The sequence below is a fragment of the Hordeum vulgare genome, chromosome 6H (genome assembly GCF_904849725.1).
Source record: "Hordeum vulgare subsp. vulgare chromosome 6H, MorexV3_pseudomolecules_assembly, whole genome shotgun sequence".
In the NCBI taxonomy this organism is placed as follows: Eukaryota; Viridiplantae; Streptophyta; class Magnoliopsida; order Poales; family Poaceae; genus Hordeum; species Hordeum vulgare.
The window spans coordinates 449,446,649-449,470,512 of NC_058523.1; positions in this window are offsets into that span (position 1 = coordinate 449,446,649).

Below are 23,864 nucleotides of genomic sequence, written 5' to 3' on the forward strand. Positions count from 1 at the left end.
AGGCTATATGATTTTGTAGGGATAACTTTCTTTTGGCCTTGTTATTTTGAAAGTTCATGATTACCTTGCTAGTTTGCTTGAAGTATTATTGTCTCCACGTCAATAGCAAACTATTGTTTTGAATCTAACGGATCTGAACATTCATGTCACATAAGAGGAGTTACAAAGGACATCTATGCTAGGTCGCATGAAAGCATCAAAAATTCATTCTTTATCACTTCCCTACTCGAGGACGAGCAGGAGTTAAGCTTGGGGATGCTTGATACGTCTCAAACGTATCTATAATTTTTGATGGTTTCATGCTGTTATCTTGTCAACTTTGGATGTTTCATATACCTTTTATATATTTTTTGGGACTAACTTATTAATTCACTGCCAAGTGCCAGTTCCTGTTTTTTCTGTGTTTTTGACTCTTTTCAGATCTGATTTTGGAACGGAGTCCAAACGGAATAAAATTCCCGAAATGAATTTTTCCAGAACAGAAGAAGATCGGGGGACTTGAGGGACAAGGAAGGAGGCCCACAGGTGGCCCACAAGCCCTGTAGCCGCGGCCAGGGGGCCCCCGCGGCTACTAGGCTTGTGCCCCCCTAGAGCTCCCCTGCCCTAGCTCTTTGGCCTATTTATTCCCTAAAATCCCAAAAAAATAAGGGCGTCCACGAAACCACTTTTCCGCCGCCGCAAGCTTCCGTTTCCGCGAGATCTCATCTGGAGACCCTTCCCGGTGCCCTGCCGGAGGGGACTTTGGAGATCGAGGGCTTCTACATCAACATCCTTGCCTCTCCAATGACTCGTGAGTAGTCTACTTCAGACCTACGGGTCCGTAGTTAGTAGCTAGATGGCTTCTTCTCTCTCTTGGATCTTCAATATAAAGTTCTCCATGATCGTCATGGAGATCTATCCCATGTAATCCTCTTTGGCGGTGTGTTTGTCGAGATCCGATGAATTGTGGATTTGTGATCAGATTATCTATGAATTATATTTGAGTCTTTGCTGATTTCTTATATGCATGATTTGATATCCTTGTAAGTCTCTCCGAGTCTTGGGTTTTGTTTGGCCAACTAGATCTATGATTCTTGCATTGGGAGAAGTGCTTGGTTTTGGGTTCATACCGTGCGGTGACCTTTCCCAGTGATAGAAGGGGCAGCAAGGCACGCATCGTGTTGTTGCCATCAAGGGTAACAAGATGGGCTTTCATCATAGATTTGAGATTGTCCATCTACATCATGTCATCTTGCTTAAGGCGTTACTCTGTTCTTATGAACTCAATACACTAGATGCATGCTGGATAGCGGTCGACGTGTGGAGTAATAGTAGTAGATGCAGAAAGTATCGGTCTACTTGTTTTGGACGTGATGCCTATATGTATGATCATTGCCATAGATAACGTCATGACTTTGCGCGGTTCTATCAATTGCTCGACAATAATTCGTTCACCCACCGTCTACTTGCTTTCATGAGAGAAGCCACTAGTGAACACTACGGCCCCCGGGTCTACTCACAACTATCATCTCCCCTTTTACTTTTACTTTGCTTTGTTTACTTTTTTGCTTTCAGTTCTCACTTTGCAAACAATCTATAAGGGATTGACAACCCCTTCATAGCGTTGGGTGCAAGCTCTTTGTGTTTGTGCAGGTACTTGTGATTTGACGCGATTCTCCTACTGGATTGATACCTTGGTTCTTAAACTGAGGGAAATACTTACCGCCGCTGTGCTACATCACCCTTTCCTCTTCAAGGGAACACCAACGCAAGGCTCCAAGACCGCGGGGGAATCCTTTGCATATTTGCCAAGGAAATCCCTATAGGTGTAGCCAGCAGCACATCTCCAGTCACATCTCTAACAACAAGATCATTGTTTTTACTAATCATCTCATTGAGCAAATCATTTTGTGCCTTAAGTACCTGTTCTACTTCAGTAGTTACCATGGAGGCATGTTTACTAATAATCCTAAGGTCATTAACAGTTCTACTCATATATTCCCCCAAGCAATCAAGCATGTAAGCATTATGATTCAATTATCTACTAACATAAGCATTGCAATTTTCTTGTTGAACAACAAAGTTATCAACTTCATCCAAGCGTTGGCTAGCCGACTTATTATAAGGAATATCACCTTCATCAAATTTATGAAGATAATTTACCTCTACTACCTATGTCGGGTTATCAAGACAATGTATTTCTTCAATATGTGCTAGATTCTTAACATCTTCAGCTTTAATACCCTTTTCTTTAGTAGATTTATTTGCCTCTTGCATATCTTCAGGACTGAGGAATAAAATAGCTATTTTCTTTGGAGTTGGTTTTGGAGGTGGTTTGGGAATAGCCCAATCATTATCATTGCTCAATATATTATTCAATAGTAGTTCAACTTGTTCAACAGTTCGTTCCGTGAAAACACAACCATCACAACTATCTAGGTGGTGCCTAGAAGCATCGGTTAGTCGATTAAAAACATATCAAGTATTTCATTTTTCTTGAGAGGGTGATCAGGCAAAGCATTACGTAGCTGGAGAAGCCTTCCCCAAGCTTGTGGGAGACTCTCTTCTTCAATTTGCACAAAGTTAAATATTTCCTGCAAGGTAGCTTGTTTCTTATGGGCGGGATTATTTTTTCCAGAGAAGTAGTAAATCCTATTTTGGGGACTACGCACACAACCAGGAGCAAGAGAATTAAACCATATCTTAGCATCACCCTTTAATGAAAATGGAAACAGCTTAAGAATATAACAGTAACGGATTTTTTCCTCATGAGTAAATAGGGTGGCTATATCATTCAATTTAGTAAGTTGTGCCACAATAGTTTCAGATTCATAACCATGAAAAGGACCAGATTCTACCATAGTAATTAACTCAGGATCGACAGAGAATTCGTAATCCTTATTAGTAACACAGATAGGTGAAGTAGCAAACTTGGGATCACATTGCATTCTAACATTCAAAGATTTTTCCTTCCACTTGCATAGCTTTATAAGATCATCTCTATCCTTACAAGCAAGATAGTTCCTAACTACTTCTCCTTCCATAACATAACCCTCAGGTATATTAGGCAATTCATATCTAGGAGAGCTAGGTCTGGCAGGTGAATCATAGTGTTCAGTTTCATCATATTCAACAATATTATCAGTTTCGGCACTCACTCTAGTAATTTGTTCATCAAGAAATTCCCCAAGCGGCACCGTTGTATCAAGCAAAGTATCATAAGCATCATGCATATCAGAAGTAGCATCATCAATTGCTTGCGACATATCAGATTCAGTAGCAGGTGGTGGTGTTGCAAATTTACTCATAACAGACAGTGAATCAAGTGCAAAACTAGATGGCAGTTCGTTACCTGCCCTCGTAGTTGACGGGTAGATCGTAGTTCTAACGTCTTTCAGATTCTTCATACTGATCAACAGATATAAATTCGAAGTGATTCAGACAATAAAGCTATGCTCCCTGACAACGATGCCAGGAAAAGGTCTTGATAACCCACAAGTATAGGGGATCGCAACGGTTTTCGAGGGTAGAGTATTCAACCCAAATTTATTGATTCGTCACAAGGGGAGCCAAAGAATGTTCTCGAGTATTAGCAGCTGAGTTGTCAATTCAACCACACCTGAAAAACTTAATATATAAGGCAAAGTATTCAGTAGCTAAGTGGTATGGAAGTAATGGTAATGGTGGCAAACGTGACAGTAGCAGTTTTGTAGTGATCGTAACAATAGCAACGGAAAAGTAACATAGAAAAGACCAATATGTGGAAAGCTCATAGGCAATGTATCAGTGATGGATAATTATGTTGGATGGCATTCATCATGCAACAGTCATAACATAGGGTGATGCAGAACTAGCTCCAATTCATCAATGTAATGTAGGCATGTATTCCATATATAGTCATACGTGCTTATGGAAAAGAACTTGCATGGCATCTTTTGTCCTACCCTCCCATGGCAGCGGGGTCCTAATGGAAACTAAGGGATATTAAGGCCTCCTTTTAATAGAGAACCGGACCAAAGCATTATCACTTAGTGAATATATGAACCCCTCAAACTACGATAATCACCGGAAAAAAATCCAAGTTATTGTCTCCCTGGGGAATGCAAATCATAACTCGTAATAGGTGTCTATAACTTGCAAGATAGGATCAAGAACACATATATATTCATGAAAACATAATAGGTTCATATCTGAACTCATGGCACTCGGACCCTAGTGACAAGCATTAAGCATAGCAAAGTCATAACAACATCTATCTGAGAACATGATGGATACCAGGGATCAAATCCTAACAAAACTAACTCGATTACATGATAGATCTCAGCCAACCCATCACCGTCCACCAAGCCTACAATGGGATTACTCATGAACGATGGAGAGCATCATTACAAGCCAAAAATATATTCCTCCTGCTAAGACCATCTCCCTTAGAAATCAAATAATGAATTTTAAACAACAAGATCATGAGCATGTTGCCCAATCATGGGAGATATTGAAATTAATTATAAGAAATTGCCCAACTCATGGTTTAAACTTGCGGATGATTATCCCAAATTTTTATGTTGGACTAAACTTTGTGCCTAGAAATCTTCTAGATTCTGCTGTAGGTGGTACCTTCATGGATGTGGCCTTAGGCGAGGCCACCAAACTTTTAAACAATATTATGACAAATTATTCTCAATGGCATACCGAAAGAGCCCTAACTGGTAAGAAGGTAAATTATATTGAAGAAATTGCTACTTTGAGTGAAAAAGTGGATGTTCTTATGAATATGGTTGCTAGTAAAAATACTCATGTTGATCCCAATGTATGCCTTTGTCTACCTTGATTGGGCAAAATAATGATGCTATTGATGTGAACTTCTTCTCATGAAATAATTTCAACAAGAATGCTTATAGAGGAAATTTCAATGCTAGACCGTATCCCGGTAATTCCTCTAATAACTATGGAAATTATTAGGACATTCTTCTAGAAATGATAATAGGACACCCTCTGATCTTGCTAACACAATTAAATAATTTATTAATTCTCAAAAAGTTTTCAATACTATGGTAGAAGAAAATTTGCATGTTGTTGATACTTTGGCTAAAAACATGGATATAATTGCTCTTGATGTAGAAACTCGTAAAAGCAAGGTGCTGCCACCTAAGTATGATTTTAATGAGTCTATTAAATCTATCCAAATATCTATTAATGAAAGTAAGGAGAGGACCGCTAAGTTGAGAGCTAAGCGGGAATTCTTAGAAAAGGTTCTTCCACCAAGTTTTTACTAGAACCATGATGAAGATATTAAAATGATTGGTGTTTCTCCTATTGAATCTTTGTTTACCTCTCTGAATATAAATGATAAAGGGACTGGATATAACTCAACTATGGTTGAGGAGCGTCCCATTTGCTTGGAGGGTGATAATTTTGATGCTAAAATTGAAAAAGACGGGTTTGGAGATTTCAAAACTTTAGCTAGTGATGGGCCTACTATCTTGGATTATAAGGACTTTAATTATGATAAATGCTCCATAGTAGAATGTATTTACTTTCTGTAATCCATTATTATCTCACCCAATTCTTATGAACAAAACAAAGCTTTTACCGAACATATAGTAGAAGCTATGATGAAAGCTTATGATGAGAAACTTGAACTTGAAGTTTCTATTCCTAGAAAAATGCATGATGAGTGGGAACCTACCATCAAAATAAAAATAAATAAATATGAATGCAATGCTTTGTGTGATCTTGGTGCTAGTGTTGCAACCATACCAAAAACTTTATGTGATGTGCTTGGTCTCACCAATATTGAATCATGTTCCCTAAACTTGCATCTTGTGGGTTCTACCATCAAGAAACCTTTAGGTATAATTAATGATGTCATTATTATTGCAAATAAAAATTATGTGCCTATAGATTTCATTGTTCTTGATATTGATTGCAATCCTTCTTGCCCCACTTACGAACTATAGGTGCAATTATTAACATGAAGGAGGGAAACATAAGGTTCCAATTCCCATTAAATAAAGGGATGGAACACTTTCGTAGAAAGATAATTAAACCACCTTATGAATTAGCCATGAGATACACTTATGGGTTGAGTGTCAAAGATGACAACACTTGAAACTATGCATTATGCCTAGCTAAGGGCATGAAACAATAGCGCTTGTTGGGAGGCAACCCAATAGTTATCTTAATTTTTATTTCTTAGTTTATGTTATTTTGTGTTGACATGATTATTGCCTTCGTAATGATTATGTTTTTATGCTTTAATTAGTTTTTTTGCCAAGTAAATCATTTGGGATAACTTATTTGATGCGTATGATTGATGCTGTGCAAAAACATAAACTTTTGTCTCCAATGCAGAATTATTAATTCTCTGTTGGAGCATGCTTAATTCTTGAATTTTTTAAACAGTATTTATGTACAAATTCTCCACGTTGTCCTAATTTATCATAATTTTTAGAGTTACATAAGTATGGGATCTTTACAGATTGCTACAAACTATTCTGTTTTAAACAGATTCTGTTTTGCGTGCATAGTTTGCTTGTTTTGATGATGCTATGAATTATATGGGGGCGTATAAGTCATGGATAAGTTAGAATACATTACCTATTATGCAATTATAAATTAAAAATCTATTTATAAAAGTACCTAAAGTATGCAATATATTTCTTATGCTAACGAATCTCACGAAGTTTTGTTGAGTTTTGTGTGATTGAAGTTTTCAAGTTTTGAGTGTGATCGCGATGGACCATGGAATAAGGAGTAGCAAGAGCCTAATCTTGGGTATGCCCAAGGAACCCCAAGTATTATTATAAGGAAGACTCAAGCATCTAAGCTTGGGGATGCCCTGGAAGGCATACCCTCTTTCGTCTCAAACCATCGGTACGTCACTTGGAGCTACATTTTTATTCATCACATGATATGTGTTTTGCTTGGAGCATCGTTTGCTTTTGTTTTATTTTACTTTCAGTTTGTCACAATCATCATTTGCTGGACACACCTATTAGAGAGGGAATTACCTTCATTATGATTTGCTAGAATACTCTATGTGCTTCACTTATATCTTTTGAGGTTGGAAGTTGCTCTAGTAGTTCACTTATATCCTTTCGAGCACGGTGGTGTGTAGATTTTATAGAAATATTTCCTCTAGTTCTTCAATTATATTTGTTTGAGAGCTTAATAAATAGTGATAGTAATTTGCATGGGTCATAATACTAGTCCAAAAATAATAGGCATTCAATGAATGATAATCAAAACCATCATGTAGCACACATAGAGAAGTTGTGAGTTAATGATATTGATATGGTAATATGAAAAAGGTGTAAGTCCATAATTGTTGATTCATATAAGTGTCGGGATTAAAGGGGTGTTTACTTGTTGTTCATCTAAATATTAAAGAGGCATGGTGATGATGTGTGAGCATTCTTATTCCTTGTTAGAATCCTAGTGTTGTCTCGAGTCGGGAGCGCGCGGCGGTTAACTCCTACCAACCCCTCCCTCGAGGCATGCGAGTAGTGCTTTGATGTGTGATAAAACTAATAAAACTTCACAATAAGTATGTGAGTTCTTTATGACTAATGTGGCACCTTGGACATACGCATCTTTACCTTCTCATATTTGCTAGCCTCTTCGATATCGTGCATAGCCCATTCCCACCTCGAGGATTGGTGCAACTTTATCAGATGCATCAACACCCCGCCGCATGATACGCTATGTTGCACATAAGCCTCATTATATATTCCTCAAAACAGCCACCATACCTACCTATTATGGCGTTTCTATTGCCATTCCGAGATATATTGCCATGCAAATTCCATCATCACTTCACATGACTATTTCGTTCATCGTAATATTGCTTTGCATGATCATATAGAGCTGGCATAGTATTTGTGGCAAAGCCACCTTCCAACATGTTTTTGATGCATGTCACGCTAGATCATTGCACATCCTGTTAAACTAACAGAGGCATTCTCAGAGAGTCATATGTTCCTATCGGTTCTCATATTGAGTTGTAAGTAAATATAAGTGTGATGATCATCCTTGCTAGAGCATTGTCCCAGCGAGGAAAGGATGATAGAGACTATGATTCCCCCACAAGTCGGGATGAGACTCCGGACAAAAAATAAATAAAATGGACGACGCCGAATGAGCCCACCATATATATATATATATATACAAAAATTATGGGTGAGGATAAAAGAAAAAAAAAGAGAAAAGCCCACCATATAAAAAAATAAATGAGAGAAAAAAGATAGAAGGGACAATGCTACTATCCTTTACCACACTTGTGCATCAAAGTGGCACTATGATCTTCATAGCGAGAGTCTCCTATGCTAGCACCTCCATATGCTAGTGGGAATTATCTTATCATAATAAACTTGGCTTGTATATTCCAATGATGGGCTTCCTCAAATGCCCTAGGTCTTCATGAGCAAGCAAGTTGGATGCACACCCCACTTAGCTTAAGTTGAGCTTTCATACACTTGTAGCTCTAGTGCATCATTTGCATGGCAATCCCTACTCCTCGCATTGACATATATCGATGGGCATCTCCATAGCTTGTTGGTATGCCTAGTTGATGTGAGATTATCTTCTCCACTTTTTACCCCTTTGATATCTACCACCATATTCTATTCCACCTATATGCTATGTCCAATGGTTCACGCTCATGTATTGCGTGAATAACTAAAAGTTGATGCATATTGAAAAAGTATGATCGAATTGCCTGACTTCAACACTGTGGAGCTTAATATTTGTATTTATGTGGTGAAGACGGAGTCATGCCTTGCTAATACAATTAAGATGAATAGGGGTAAACAATCTTTTAGGATCGTATACTTTGAAAATCAATAATTTTGTTGCTTATACTTAATAAATATTATTATGTTGATGTTTATTAATTCATCATTTCTCAATGATCATACATACAATAGATTATATTATGGATAGCATGTCACATCAAAAATTCTATTTTTATCATTTACCTACTCGAGGACGAGTAGGAATTAAGCTTGGGATGCTGATACGTCTCCAATGTATCTACAATTTTTTATTGTTCCATGCTGATATATTATCATTCTAGGATACTTTTTGGGCATTTATATACCAATTAATAATATTTTTGATCACTAACCTATTGACCCAGTGCCGAGTACGAGTTCCTATTTTCTGCGTGTTTTTTGCTTTGTAGGTTTACCCTACCAAACAAAGTCCAAATGCCATGAAACTTTAATATGATTTCTTATTGACTATATGAAGACCTTCAAGCATCGGAAGTGGACAATAGGCCGCACGACGGAGGCACAAGCCAACAGGGCGTGACCTAGGGCTTGGTCGCGCCTTGATGGCTTGTGGCCCCCTAGACGCCTCCCGACGTCCCTCTCTGTCCTATAAATTCAAAAATATTCCGAAAACCCTGAGAGCACTCCCGAAACACTATTTCCACCGCCGCAAGTCTCTGTTCCGATGGGAGGCCATCTAAACCTCCGTTCCGAAAATCTTCCGGAGGGGAGATCAATCACGGAGGGCCTCTACATCAACCTTGCTGCCCTCACCATGATGTGTGAGTAGTTCACCATGGACCTACGGGTCCGTAGGTAGTACCTAGATGGCAATCTCTCTCTCTTATGATCTTCAATACCATGTTCATCGCATATTCGCTTTGATCTATCCGATGTAATCACTATGTATGGTGTGTTTGTTGGGATCCGATGAATTGTGGGTTTATGTTCAGATTATTCATGAAAAGTATTTGAGTCACCTCTGGTTATTATGATTCTTAATTGCATGATCATAATAGCTTCGTAATCCTCTCCGATCTATTAAGACTGTTTGGCAAACTAGATTAATATTTCTTCACTAGGAGTGGTGCGTTGTAGTAGGTACAACCTCGCGAATTTCTATATCCGAGTGACAGAAGGGGACAAGATGCGTCTTTGTGTTGCTGCTACTAAGGATAAAACGATGGGGTTTATTCATATTTATTGAGTTTACTTTGTCTACATCATGTCATTTCTCTCCAAGCTTTGCTCTGTTTTTTACTTAATACGTATAGAGGCAAGCATAGAAGCGCTCTTGAAGTGGAGTGATAGTAATAGGTGCAGGCAGGAATCGGCCTATTTGCTTATGGACGTGATGCCTATATACACACGATCATTGTTGTGAAAATCCCATGATTATTCGTTGTTCTATCAATTGCCCAACAGTAATTTGTTTACCCACCATATGCCTTTGCCATGAGAGATGCCATTAGGGAACACTACGGCCTCCGGGTCTACTCACTTATATATTTACAAACACTGCTGTCGGAAATATGCCTTAGAGGCAATAATAAAGTGTTTATTATTATATTTCCTAGTTCATGATAATTGTCTATTATTCATGCTATAATTGTATTAACCGGAAACCGTAATACATGTGTGAATATATAGATCACAATGTGTCCCTAGTGAGCTTCTAGTTGACTAGCTCGTTGATCAGTAGATGATCTTGGTTTCCTGATCATGGACATTGGATGTCATTGATAACGGTATGACATCGTTGGGGAATGATGTGATGGACAAGACGCAACATAGCACTAGATCGTGTTGTTCGTCTGCTAAAGCTTTTCTAATGTCAAGTACCATTTCCTTAGACCATGAGATTATGCAACTCCTGGATACCGTAGGAGTGCTTTGGGTGTACCAAATGTCACAACGTAACTGGGTGGTTATGAAGGTGCACTATAGGTATCTCCGAAAGTATCTATTGGGTTGTACGAATCGAGACTGGGATTTGTCACTCTGTGTGACGGAGAGGTATCTCTGGGCCCACTCGGTAATCCATCATCATAATGAGCTCAATGTGACTAAGGAGTTAGTTATGGGATGATGTGTTACGGAACGAGTAAAGAGACTTGCCGGTAATGAGATTGAACAAGGTACAGGGATACCGACGATTGAATCTCGGGCAAGTATCATACAGGTAGACAAAGGGAATTGCATACAGGATTGATCGACTCCCCGACATCGTGATTCATCCGATGAGATCATCATGGAACATGCGGGAACCAACATGGATATCTAGACCCTGCTGTTGGTTATTGATCAGAGAGTTGTCTCGGTCATGTCTCCATGCTTCCCGAACCCGTAGGGTCAACACACTTATGGTTCGATGACGCTAGGGTTATATGGGAATAGTATACGTGGTTACCGAAGGTTGTTCAGAGTCTCGGATGAGATCCCGGATGTCACGAGGAGCTCCGGAATGGTCCGTAGGTAAAGATTCATATATAGGAAGTCAGGATTTGATCGCCGGAAGTGTTTCGGGCGTCACCGGTAATGTACCGGGACCACCGGAAGGGTTCCAGGGGTCCACCGGGAAAGGCCAAGAGTGGAAGGGAACTAGCCCCTAGATGGGCTATTGCGCCAACCATCTCAGCCGAAGGCGCACAAGGGGTGGAGTAGGGTAAAACCCTAGGCGTGGAGGGGTAGCCTTGGGCTTTCACGCGCACCCTAGGGTGCCTCCTCCACCCTTGGCTGCCGCCCCTTGCCCATCTAGGGGTGCCGCACCCCTTACGGTGGAAACCCTAAGGGTGGGCAGCCTCCTCCGTCTCCTCCTATATATAGTGGAGTGTTTGGGGATGTTTTGAGACACAATATCTCTCTCTCTCGGCGCAGCCCTACTTCTCCTCCTCCTCGTCCTTTGTAGTGCTTGGAGAAGCCCTGTTGGAGTGCCACGTAGCTCCACCGTCACCATGCCGTCGTGCTGCCGGAGCTCTCCCTCAACCTCTCCTCCCTCCTTGCTGGATCAAGGCGTTGGAGAGGTCACCGGGTTGCACGTGTCTTGAATGCGGAGGCGCCGTTGTTCGGCGCATAGATCAGAATCCACCGCGATCTGAATCGCTGCGAGTATGATTCCGTCAACCGCGTTCTAGCAACGCTTCCTCTTAGAGATCTTCAAAGGTATGAAGATTCTCTACCCCTTTACTCGTTTCTGGTTTCTCCATAGATAGATCCTTGTATGGCGTAGGAAAATTTTGAAATTACTACCTTCCCTAACATTGGTATCAGAGCCAAGGTTCTATGCATAGATTTTATGCACGAGTAGAACACAAAAGTTGTGGGCGATGATTTTGTCTATTGCTTGCCGTTAGTAGTCTTATCTTTTTTCGGCGGTATTGTGGGATGAAGCGGCCCGGACCGACCTTACACGTATGCTTACGTGAGAATGGTTCCACCGATTGACATGCACTTGGTGCATAAGGTGGCTAGCGGGTGTCTGTCTCTCCCACTTTAGTCGAATTGGATTCGATGAAAAGGGTCCTTATGAAGGGTAAATAACATTGGCATATCAATGTTGTGGCTGTCACGTAGGTAAGAAGTGTTCTTGCTAGAAACCCAAACCAGCCACGTAAAACTTGCAACAACAATTAGAGGATGTCTAACTTGTTTTTGCAGGGTATGCTATGTGATGTGATATTGCCAAAAGGATGTGATGCTACATATGTGATGTATGAGATTGATCATGTTCTTGTAATAGGATTCACGACTTGCATGTTGATGAGTATGACAACCGGCAGGAGCCATAGGAGTTGTCTTAATTTATTGTATGAGATGCAACGCCATGTGATTACTTTACTTTATTGCTAAACGTTAGCTATAGTAGTAGAAGTGATAGTTGGCGTGACGACTTCACGGAGACACAATGATGGAGATCCTGATGATTGAGATCATGGTGTCATGCTGGTGACAATGATGATCATCGTGCCCCGAAGATGGAGATCAAAGGAGCAAGATGATATTGGACATATCATGTCACTATATGATTGTATGTGATGTTTATCATGTTTTTCATCTTATTGCTTAGAACGATGGTAGCAAAGATAAGATGATCCCTCATTAAAATTTTGAGATATGTATTCGCCTAAGTGTGCACCGTTGCAAAAGATCGTTGTCTCGAAGCACCACGTGATGATCGGGTGTGATAGATTCTAACGTTCACATACAATGGGTGTAAGCCAGTTTAGACACGCAAAAACATTTAGGTTGACTCGACGAGCCTAGCATGTACAGACATGGCCTGAAATACGGGAGGCCGAAAGGTCGAACATGAGTCATCTGATTGATACAATCAACATGGAGATGCTCACCATTGATGACTAGTTCGTCTCACATGATGATCGGACACGGGCTAGTCGACATGGATCATGTAACACTTAGATGACTAGAGGGATGCTGATCTAAGTGGGAGTTCGTTAGTAATTTGATTAGATATTGTAATTCCAATGGCCAATGCAAATGTCTCATTCAACTTCAATGCATTCCTAGAGAAAACCAAACTGAAAGATGATGGGAGCAACTATGCGGATTGGGCTCATAACTTAAAGCTCATCCTCACTGCTTCCAAGAAGGCATATGTCCTCAATGCACCGCTAGGTGATCCTCCCGTTCCTACGGTAACACATGACGTTAGGAACGCCTGGCAGTCGCGGAGTGATGACTACTCTCTGGTTGAGTGCGACATGCTTTACAGTTTAGAGCCGGGGCTCCAAAGGCGTTTTGAGCAACATGGAGCATATGACATGTTTGAGGAGCCGAAACTTGTTTTTCAAGCTCATGCCCGGGTCGAGAGATCTGAAGTCTCCGACATGTTCTTTAGTTGTAAGATGGAGGAGAATAGTTCTCAGTGAGCACACACTCAGAATGTGTGGGTTGCACAACCGCTTGACTGAGCTGGGAGTTGAACTTCCGGATGATGCGATCATTGACAGAATCCTCCAGTCGCTTCCACCTAGCTATAAAGGCTTTCTGATGAATTACAGCATGCAAGGGATGGAAAAGACTATTCCCGAGTTGTATTCAATGCTAAAACCCGCGGAGGTTGAAATCAAGAAAGAACATCAAGTATTGATGGTGAATAAGACCACCAGTTTCAAGAAGAGCAAGGGTAAGAAGAACTTTAAGAAAGACGGCTAAGCAGTTGTCGCGCCCGGTAAACCAGTTGCCGGGAAGAAGCCAAAGAAAAGAAACAAGCCTGAGACTGAGTGTTATTACTACAAGGGAACCGGTCACTGGAAGCGGAATTTCCCTAAGTATATAGCGGACAAGAAAGCTGGCAATGTCAAAGGTATATATGATATACATGTTATTGATGTGTACCTTACCAACGCTCGTAGTAGCTCCTAGGTATTTGTTACCGGTGCTGTTGATCACATTTGCAACTCAAAACCGGAACTGCGGAACAAGCGTAGGCTAGCAGAGGATGAGGTGACGATGCGCGTCGGGAATGGTTCCAAGGTCGGTGTGATCGCCGTCGGCACGCTACCTCTACATCTACCTTCGGGATTAGTTTTAAACCTTAATCATTGTTATTTAGTACCACCTTTGAGCATGAACATTGTATCGGGATCTCGCTTGATGCAAGATGGCTACTCATTTAATCTAAAAATAATGGTTGTTCTATTTATATGAGTGGTATGTTTTATGGTCATGCCCCGCTCGTCAATCATTTATTCCTGATGAATCTCGATCGTGATGTTACACATATTCATTTTGTGTGAGTACCAAAAGATGCAAAATTGATAGTGATAGTCCCACATACTCGTGGCACTGCCGCCTTGGTCATATCGGTGTCAAGCGCATGAAGAAACTCCATACAGATGGACTTTTGGAGTCTCTTGATTTTGAATCATTTAACACATGCGAACCGTGCCTCATGGGCAGGATGACCAAGACTCCGTTCTCTGGAACAATAGAGCGAGCAACCAACTTGTTGGAAATAATACATAACGATGTATGCAGTCCAATCAGCGTTGAGGCTCGCGGTGGCTATCGTTATGTTCTCACCATCACTAATGATTTAAGTAGATATGGGTATGTTTACTTAATGAAGCACAAGTGTGAAACCTTTGAAAGGTTCATGGAATTTCGGAGTGAGGTGGAGAATCAACGTGACAAGAAAATAAAGTTCTTACGATCTGATCATGGAGGAGAATATTTGAGTCATGAGTTTGGCACACACCTAAGGAAATGTGGAATTGTTTCACAACTCACGCCGCCTGGCACACCGTAGCGTAACAGTGTGTCTGAACGTCGTAATCACACTTTATTGGATATGGTGCGATCTATGATGTCTCTTACCGATTTACCGCTATCATATTGGGGATATGCATCAGAAATTGCCGCATTCACTTTAAATAGGGCACCATCTAAATCCGTTGAGACGGCACCGTATGAATTATGATTTGGCAAGAAACCTAAGCAGCCGTTTCTGAAAGTTTGGGGCTGCGATGCTTATGTGAAGAAACTTCAACCAGAGAAGCTAGAACCCAAAGCGGAAAATGCGTCTTCATAGGATACCCTAAGGAAACTATTGGGTATACCTTCTATCTTAGATCCGAGGGAAAAATCTTTGTAGCCAAGAATGTATCTTTTCTAGAGAAAGAGTTTCTCTAGAAAGAAGTAAGTGGGAGGAAAATAGAACTTGATGAGGTAATTGTACCTCCTCTCGACCGGAGAGTAGCAAAGTGCAAGAAAATGTTTCTGAGGTGCCTGCACCGGCAATAGATGAAGTTAATGATGATGATCATGAAACTTCAGATCAAGTTGCTACTGAACCTCGAAGGTCCAATAGGACACGTTCCGCACTAGAGTGGTACGACAAACCTTCCATGGAAATCGTGTTGGTGGAAAACAATGAACCTTCGAACTATGAAGAAGAGATGGCGGGCCCGAATTCCAACAAATGGTTTGAGGCCATGAAAAATTGATATAGGATTCATGTATGAGAACAAAGTATGAACTTTGGTGGACTTGCCCGATGATCAGCGAGCAAAAGGAAATAAATGGATCTTTAAGAAGAAGATTGACGCGGATGGTAATGTGACCATGTATAAGGCTCGACTTGTCGCTAAGGGTTATCAACATGTTCAAGGGATTTACTACGACGAGACCTTATCACCCGTAGCGATGCTGAAGTCGGTCCGAATCATGTTAGCAGTTGCCGCATTTTATGATTATGAAATCTAGCAAATGGACATCAAAACGGCATTCCTGAATGACTTTCTTAAGGAAGAATTGTACATGATACAGCCGGAAGGTTTTGTTGACCCTATCAACGCTAACAAGGTATGCAAGCTCCGACGCTCCATCTATGGGCTGGTGCAAGCATCTCGGAGTTGGAATATTCGCTTTGATGAGATGATAAAAGCGTTTGGGTTTGTACAGACTTATGGAGAAGCATGTATTTACAAGAAAGTAAGTGGGAGCTCTGTAGCATTTCTCATATTATATATGGATGTCATATTGTTGATGGGAAATGATATAGAACTATTGGAAGGCATAAAGGCCTATTTGAATAAGAGTTTTTCAATGAAGGAGCTCAGAGAAGCTGTTTACATATTAGGCATTAAGATCTATAGAGATAGATCGAGACGCCTCATAGGCCTTTCACAAAGCACATACATTGACAAGATATTGAGGAAGTTCAATATGGATAAGGCTAAGAAGGGGTTCGTTCCTGTATTACAAGGTGTGAGGTTGAGTACAACTCAACGCCCGACCATGGCAGAAGATAGAGAAAAGATGAGTACCGTCCCCTATGCTTCAGTCATAGGCTCTATTATGTACGTCATGCTGTGTACCAGACCTGATGTGAACCTTGCCATAAGTTTGGTAGGGAGGTACCAAAGTGATCCAGGAGTGGATCACTGGACAACGGTCAAGAACATCCTTAAGTACCTGGAAAGGACTAAAGATATGTTTCTCGTTTATGGAGGTGCCGAAGAGCTCGTCGTAAAGGGATACGTTGATGCTAGCTTCGACACAGATCCGGATGACTCCAAGTCACAAAACCGGATACGTGTATATTTTGAATAATGGGGCAGTTAGTTGGTGCAGTTGCAAGCAAATCGTCGTGGCCTCATCTACATGTGAAGCGGAGTACATAGCTGCTTTGGAAGCAGCACTGGAAGTATTCTGGATGAATGAGTTCATCACCGACTTAGGAGTGATTCCAAGTGGGTCGTGCCCGATGACTGTGTTCTGTGACAACACTGGAGCTATTGCCATTGCAAAGGATGCAGGTTTCACAAGAAGACCAAGAACATCAAGCGCTGCTTCTCCTCCATACGTGGATACATCCAGGATGGAGATATAGATATTTGTAAAGTACATACGGATCTGAATGTCGCAGATCCGTTGACTAAACCTTTTCCACGAGCAAAACATGATCAACACCAAAACTCTATGGGTGTTCGATTCATCACAATGTAACTAGATTATTGACTCTAGTGCAAGTGGGAGACTGTTGGAAATATGCCCTAGAGGCAATAATAAAGTGGTTATTATTATATTTCCTAGTTCATGATAATTGTCTATTATACATGCTATAATTGTATTAACCGGAAACCGTAACACATGTGTGAATATATAGATCACAATGTGTCACTTGTGAGCCTCTAGTTGACTAGCTCGTTGATCAATAGATGATCATGGTTTCCTGATCATGGACATTGGATGTCATTGATAACGGGATCACATCATTGGGGAATGATGTGATGGACAAGACCCAGCATAGCACTAGATCGTGTTGTTCGTCTGCTACAGCTTTTCTAATGCCGAGTATCATTTCCTTAGACCATGAGATTGAGAAACTCCTGGATACCGTAGGAGTGCTTTGGTTGTATCAAATGTCACAATATAACTGGGTAATTATAAAGGTGCACTACAGGTATCTCCGAAAGTATCTGTTGGGTTGTACAAATCGAGACTGGGATTTGTCACTCCGTGTGACGGAGAGGTATCTCTCGGCCCACTGGGTAATCCATCATCATAATGAGCTCAATGTGACTAAGGAGTTAGTGACGGGATGATGTGCTACGGAATGAGTAAAGAGACTTGCCGGTAACGAGAATGAACAAGGTATAGGGATACCGACGACCGAATCTCGGGCAAGTATCATACCGGTAGACAAAGGGAATTGCATACGGGATTGATCGAATCCCCGACATAGTGGTTCATCCGATGAGATCATCGTGGAACATGCGGGAACCAACATGGATATCTAGACCCCATTGTTGGTTATTGACCGGAGAGGTGTCTCGGTCATGTCTGCATGCTTCCCGAACCCGTAGGGTATACACACTTAAGGTTCGATGACGCTAGGGTTATATGGGAATAGTATATGTGGTTACCGAAGGTTATTCAAAGTCCCGGATGAGATCCCGTAGGTCACGAGGAGCTCCGGAATGGAGCGGAGGTAAAGATTGATATATAGGAAGTGATGATTTGATCGTTGGAAGTGTTTCGGGCGTCACCGGTAATGTACTGAACCATTGGAAGGGTTCCGGGCCGGGGGTCCAACGGGAAGGGCCACAAGCTCCAAAGTGCTACATGGGCCAAGAGTGGAAGGGAACCAGCCCCTATATGGGCTTTTGCAACTCCCATCACATCCCAAGGTGCACAAGGGGTGGAGAGGGGCAAAACCCTAGGCATGGAGGGACAACCTTGGGCTTTCAGGCCCACCCTAGGGCGCCTCCTCCACCCTTGGCTGCCGCCCCTTGCCCATCTAGGGCTGTTGCACCCCTTAGGGTGGAAACCCTAAGGGTGGACACCCTCCTCCCTCTCCTCCTATATATAGTGGAGTGTTTGGGCTGTTTTGAGACACAATCTCTCTCTCTCGACGCAGCTCTACTCCTCCTCCTCCTCGTCCTCCGTAGTGCTTGGCGAAGCCTTGTCGGAGTGCCACGTAGCTCCACTGTCACACGCTGTCGTGCTGTCGGAGCTCTCCCTCAATCTCTCCTCCCTCATTGGTAGATCAAGGCGTTGGAAACGTCACCGGGCTGCACGTGTGTTGAACACGGAGGCGCCGTTGTTTGACGCATAGATCGGAATCCACCGCGATGTAAATCGCTTCGAGTACGACTCTATCAACCACATTGTAGCAACGCTTCCGCTTAGCGATCTTCAAAGGTATGAAGATGTTCTGCCCCTTTACTCGTTGCTGGTTTCTCCATAGATAGATCCTTGTGTGGCGTAGGAAAATTTTGAAATTACTACGTTCCCCAACAACTACTACTACCTTGCTGCCATTATTTTTGTTTTATTTTATTGTGCAATTTACAATTATCAACAATTATCTACACACCTCATTTGCTTGCAAATAATGAGATCAAGGGGATTGACAACCCTGTTGCTCACGTTGGGTCCAAGTTATTTGTTTCTTTGTGTGCAGTCACTGAAGACGGTTGAGGTTGGTATTCCTATTGGTTCGATAAACCTTGGTTTCATGACTGAGGGGAATACTTACCGACATTGTGCTGCGATAAACTATTCCTCTTCACGGAAAACCCAACGCAGATCACAGTCATCAGGGGCCCTAGGACTCCAAAGGTGGTGAAGCCAATTGTGTCGGCTATGCCGACCGGCAGTTCCAAACGAGTTTGGAGTGAGCCAGAGGTATCACCGGAGAAAGCCGCCAAACATCCCAAGACCATGACCTCGAAACCCCGGAAGGCTGTTCTGCCGCGCATCAAGGTCGATGTGCTAGTGGCTTCGGCGTAAGTACTTTTGCCGAGTGATTATTTCTTTGTTTTTCAAGGTATTCTGAGTGATGGTTGGTTTTCTTGCTGTCTTTGTCGCACGCCTGATACGTAGACCACTTGTCTGGATATAAAGACCTATGACAAAGGGAAGGCGGATACCAACGATGCCTCTTCCAAAGGTAACTCTTGAGCTTATCTATGTGCCATTCGGGAATTGGGACCCAGCCACAAAATGTCGTTTTGAATGTTTGTGGTCGTGTGGAGAGCCATGAGATGTCATCCAACTTGATCCCATTAGTCCTGCAGTGGTTGGTGAAGCATCCAAGCGAGCTGCGACCCACAACCGAGTGATTGAGTCCTCGATGGCCCAGGTTCAGGTTCCTAAGCCTCGGGAGGCTGCTTTGGCTGGAATGTCATTCGGACCCAGTCCGTATGTCACATCACAGCTTCCTCCTATGGACCACAACCTCTTCTAGCTGCACCATATCCTGGGGGATCAAGAGAGGGTACGCAAGCGTCCCTGGCTCAACTGGAAGTGATGGTTGGGCGACTGAAAGAAGCGTATGACACTAGTGAAGCTGTGGCGAAGAACATTCGGGTGAGTCCTTTTCGTGCACACATGTTTTTTGTTTTTGAATTAAAACCCGAGTGGGTTTTCTTTGAGGCACATCCACTGGGTGCCTGTTTTTCATTGGGGCGTGCTGAGCGCAGCTACTAGGTGTAGTCCCCGAGGCTATTGGCAACTGGAGCAGTCGGCGATAGTGTTAGTTCCTGTTTTGGTTCGAGAAAGGTAGATAGGGTACGAGGCCCTTTTTTCCACCTCTTATTGTTCCAGTGGGGGCGCTGAGCACACCCACTGGGTGTAGTCCCCGAGGCTACCGTTAACTAGATTAGTCGGCGGTAGTCTTAGAGTTACTATTTTTGTATTCTGCTTGACTTGTGTTTGTTGATGACAGACTGCCTGCGGGCCCGGGGGCCACGATGACTCTATGGAGAAGGAGTTGCAAGCCCTTCGACCGAGCCTTGATGCTGAGAAGGATAAGCGTAAATGTCTAGAGCAGGAGAAACGCATAGTGGAAGGTAAGCCTTTAATGTCCAACTAACTCATGATTCGATTATCCTTCCCATCCGACTGTGGCTGTCTTGTCAGATCGCCTTTCTGAGAGGCTGAAGAATTCGATTTGTTTAGTTACCATGAAGGAGGCCCTCGAGAAGAGGGATGAAGATCTCGCATCAGCCTGGAGAGGGGCCAAACAAAAAATGCAAGTGCCCGAAACTAAGCTCAAGACGGTCGAGACACTTGAAGAAGAGAATCAACTTCTGAAGGCTGGCGCGGAAACATCTGCCATGGAGCTCGCTGAGCTAAAAAAGCACTACATCGAGTGGGAGACCAATTTTGGGGAGGTCGTCACCAAGAAAGCTAAATGGGAGCAGTTTATTGAAGACTTCAACAAGGAACACTGCGAGAAACTTAAAGGTATGTGATGAGTGTGAATGGTCTCTCATTGTCGCCTTGGAATTCCTGAGTGATATTTTCTTATCTCTTTGTTTTTCGACTGAATCTAGCCTTCTCCATTGGTGTTGAGGAAGAGACAGCGCAAATAGAGAAAGAACTAGACCTGAAGGCAAGGATCCTGAAGGACAGTGCTTCCTTAGCTCTTCTCACACTGGAACATCGCGTGGACTATGTGTTGGGTTGCTTCAAGTGGCTTCAATCGGCCGTTGGGGAGATAGATCAAGAGACCACCCCTGACAATGCACTTCAAAGGACGCCTAGACAATCGTGAACAGAGTGAAGTCCATCCCACAGAACTCCAATCTTGGAAGAAGTCAGCGGTGAGGGTCGGAGCCGACATCATCCTCTACCTCGTCTTCATCCATTTTAAAGGAGTGGATGAAGAGAAACTGAAAAATCTCTGGGTCATCAATAGAAAAAGAGCCAAGGTCGAGGACTTTATGGAGATTTTCATGGCAGCCGCCACCAAGATTGCATATGGGATAGACCTCGACACCTTCGTGGAAGCGTTGGAGTCTTCAGCTTCCGAGTGATGCTCGGAGAAAAAACATTAAGTTTCAATTTGCCTCGGGATGCCGAGTGGTTTATGTAATCCCAAACTTTGAGCGAGCATTGAGCTATCTCTTTTGCGTATCTTTTGTTGGAACTTTGTTTTGTTCATCCTCGTTTGAATTTGGATCTTATTTGCTTGAATATCCTTATTCAGGGTCACTTTTACTCGGGTGAAAGCAGGTTCGCATCCGAGTCCCCGAGTGTGGAGGTTCTTCTCACTCGGGATTCTTTTTTTACTTAGGCAAAATCTCGTTCATGGCTAAGCCCCTGAGTGTGGATGTTGTCCTCACTAAGGATTATTTCTAACTTAGGCGAAAGAAGGTTCACGACTAAGCCCCCGAGTGTGGAGGTTGTCCTCACTTGGGATTGTTTTTAACTTTGGCGAAAGCAGGTTTGCGGCTAAGTCCCCAAGTGTGGAGGTTGTCCTCACTCGGGGTTATTTTTAACTTAGGCAAAAGGAGGTTCATGGCTAAGCCCTTGAGTGTGGAGGTTGTCCTCACTCGAGATTATTTTTAACTTAGGCGAAACAAGGTTCGCGGCTATGCCCCCGAGTGTGGAGGTTGTCCTCACTCAAGATTATTTTTAACTTAGGAGAAAGCAGGTTCGCGGTTAAGCCCCCAAGTGTGGAGGTTGTCCTCCTATCGGGATTATTCTTAACTTAGGCAAAAGCAGGTTCGCGGCTAAGCCATCGAGTGTAGAGGTTGTCCTCACTCAGGATTGTTTTTAACTTAGTCGAAAGCAGGTTGGCGGCTAAGTCCCCAAGTGTGGAGGTTGACCTCACTCGGTATTGTTTTTGACTTACGAGAAAGGAAGTTCGCTGCTAAGCCCCTGAGTGTGGAGGTTGTTCTCACTCGGGATTGTTTTGTTCATCCTGGGACCGAATGAAGAAGTTGCTTCTATTCGGAACCATTTTAACTTTGGCGAAAGCTGGTTCGCGGCAAAGTCCCCGAGCATGGAGGTTGTCCTCACTCGGGGTCGGGTTGTTTCCCTTAGCCCGCGAAACAGGTTCAATACCAAGAAATGAGTGTTCTATACATCTCGGCGACCGAATGAAGAACTTAATTCCATTCGGAACTGTTTTAAATTAGGCAAAAGGTGGTTCATGGCTAGGTCCTCGAGTGTCGAGGTTGTCACCACTAGGGGGCAGGTTTTTTTGCCTTAGGCGGAATAGGTTCGCTACCAAGAAATGATTTACACCCACTGGGGGTGTGTTTCACCGGAGTGAGAGGGTTGACCATAGTTGAAGAAAGAAAATATGTTATTCTTCTAACCATTCGAATTCATTACATGAATGAAATGACACGTTCTATGTATAGAACTTGGAGAGCAGGTCCGTATTCTAGTTTCTGGGCTCTTCCACTACATTCTTGAGGTTGTATGACCGATAAGCTCCGTTGTTCAGGACTTTGGAGATGGCGTTTGGCGCTTGCCATGGAGGTGCCAGCTTATGGGATTTTTGTTGGTCAAATCGGAGGACCAAGTCCCCTTCTTGAAATGCTCGGCCTCTGACTTGCTTGCCATGGTAGCGTCTCAAGTCTTTCTGGTACTGTGTGGACCGAATGAGGGCTAGCTCAGTCTCTTCTTCCAAGAGATCCAAACTATATTGTCGTGCTGCTTCGGCTTCAGCTTTGTTGTATTTCTCCACTCGAGGGGAGTTTTTACGTAAGTCACTCAATAGGACAGCTTCCGACCCATACACCATGAAGAAAGGAGTACGCTTGGTTGAACGATTTGGAGTCGTTCGCATACCCCACAAAATGGATGGTAACTCTTCTAGCCATGCGCCTGCGGCGTATTGGAGATCTCTCATTGGCCGGGGCTTCAATCCCTAAAGTATCATACCATTCACCCCTTCTGCTTGCCAATTTGACTACGGGTGAGCCATGGAGGGGGTAGTTGACCCGAGTGCTGTCTGAGTGACAGAACTCCTGGAACTCGTCCGAATCGAAGTTAGTTTCATTGTCGGTGATGATGTCGTGAGGAACTCCAAATCTGAAGATAATCTGCCGAATGAAGCTGATGGCAGTCGTTGAATCTAGGCTTTTGACGGGCTTTGCTTCGACCCACTTGGTGAACTTATCCACCACAACTAGCAGGTGGGTGAATCCACTCGTCCCTGTTCGCAAAGGGCCGAGCATGTCGAGACCCCACACGACGAATGCACGAGGTGAGCGGAATCATTTTCAGCACGGTTGCAGGCTTGTGTGACTAATTTTTGTAGAACTGGCATCCGACACATAGCTCGACCAAGTCTCTTGCTCCCTCATTGGCTCGGTGCCAATAAAAACCCGCTCGGAAGGCCTT